Source organism: Apteryx rowi, unplaced genomic scaffold (assembly GCF_003343035.1).
Source record: "Apteryx rowi isolate R43461 unplaced genomic scaffold, aptRow1 scaffold_2447, whole genome shotgun sequence".
Taxonomy (NCBI): Eukaryota; Metazoa; Chordata; class Aves; order Apterygiformes; family Apterygidae; genus Apteryx; species Apteryx rowi.
In genome coordinates, this window is record NW_020448805.1 from 1 (window position 1) to 1,821 (window position 1,821).

At 68.5% G+C, this 1,821-nt stretch overlaps 1 long non-coding RNA gene across 1 annotated transcript; it reads right to left on the reverse strand.

The window, feature by feature from the left end:
- On the reverse strand, window positions 1–1,358 carry LOC112966469. Its single transcript, XR_003253609.1, has 3 exons — window positions 939–1,358; window positions 263–340; window positions 1–13 (listed from the first exon to the last, which is right to left on the reverse strand). It is a non-coding gene; the product is annotated as an uncharacterized LOC112966469 (long non-coding RNA).
- Window positions 1,359–1,821: the final 463 nt, after the last annotated feature.

A 1,821-nucleotide genomic window follows, 5' to 3' on the forward strand; every position in this document is an offset into this window, starting at 1 on the left:
CACCCTGCCGGACCTGGGGGGACAGGAGCGTGGGAGAGGCAGCCGGAGGACAGCGGAGCCTCGGCTCCAGCTCCCGCGGGCCTCCGTTTCCCCAATGCTGAGCTCGCGGCAGCATCCAGGCCCCCCCCCAGGGAAGCCCTGGACTCAGCTCCTTGAATCCAAGAGCAGGGCACAATCCCTTTCCCRTTCCCTCTCCCCAAGCCGGTGCTCAGCACCCCCCCAATCCGCCCAGGAGCCTCCCAGTTCGAGCTGGGAGCGTTACCTGCTCTGTCCGGACCTCGGGGCCRCTCAGCACGGAAGCAGAGAGGGGCCGGCACAGCACCCGCGAGCTCGTCCTCACCTGCAAGGACCAGGCGCGGTGAGACACCGGGGCCGCCGCCACCCTGGGGACCCCCAAATGTCACTTAGCTCCTCGGGGCGCCCCGCGAGCCGGCAGCACCCCCTTCCCAGCCGGGAGAGCCTGGCCTGGGCACCCACCACCCAAGCGTTGCCATCTGGGACCCCATCGGCCGTTCCGTGCCACATGGGGCTCAGCGTAAGGATCCCGCAAGGCCGCTGCTCGGCCAAGGACGCTCCACTCCCGGCACGGGATCGGCATCCGCATGGGTAATTAGTAACCAGCAAGGTTACGGCACCGGCCAGCAAACGATCTTTAACCGGAGCGGCCCAGRGACCCAGGGCAGAGCGCGTGGGGCTCCCTGCACCGTCAGTGCGGCCCGGGGTGGCTCTAACCCCGGCGCAGCGTCCCCAAATATCTTCTGCCCTCCCTGAGAAGAGACGGGTTTCAGCCGCACGCACACACCGCTGCCGCACGGAGGGGCAGGACCAGCCCGGACTCCTGGGCTCCCCTCCTCGCTGCCCTTAACGCRGCGCCCGCAGCAGGGCTGGGATTTTTAGGGCTATTTGGGGATTTTTTAGGGCTATTTGGGAATACTCACCAGCGCAGGAGTGGAAACGAACTTTGCGCACGCGTACATGGCGAGGGTTGGAGGGTCACGCACACGGGACACGGCTGGAAGAGAGACCGGACACAGGAGCGCGAGGTGCGGCCGAGTCGCTCTCGCGGACGTGGTATCGCCCAGGGGCCGGTGGCGGACACGCACGGGGGACGAGGGGACACACAGGAGGTTGGATCCGCACGGGAATCGCCCGGCAGGACACGTCTTTGTCCCACCGGGGTTCTGCCTCCTCGGGGCGGCTCGAGGCGCCCGTGGGGGCTGCGCTGGCCCCGGGACCCCCGGGCCTGGCAGCGGACGTGGGGCTGTGGCGGGGGGAAGGAGGGGACCTGAAACACTGTCATGGAGCGGCGATCACCCCAAAAACGTGGTGGTGGGGGGGATGCCGCTACCCCAAGCTGCCCCTGGGGGGGGTATCTCCCTTCCCCACCCCCACCCAAAGGGGTCCTCCTCTCCCCTCCCCCCCCGGGGGGGGCTTATGTCCCCTCCCCCATCCCAGCGAGTTTATGCCTCCCCCCACCCAAAAAGGGGCTTCTCTCCCTCCTCCCCCCACGGGGGGGGGTCTCTCTCCCCTTCCCCGCTCCCTGGGGGGTGTCAGTCCCCTCCTCCATCCCAGTAGGAGGCCTATTCCCTCCCCCCCCAAGGGGGGGGGTCTCTTCCTCCCCTCCCCCACCCCAAGGGAGGGTATCAGCCCCCTCCCCCATCCCAAGGGGCGCCTGTTCCTTCCCCCACCCAAAAGGAGAGGGGGGATTTCCCCTCCCCCACACAAAGGAGGGGTCTCTCTCCCTCCCCTCCCCCACACAAAGGGGGGTCTCTCTCTCCCTCCCCTCCACCATCTCGGGGGGGAATCCTTCCCTTCCTCCCC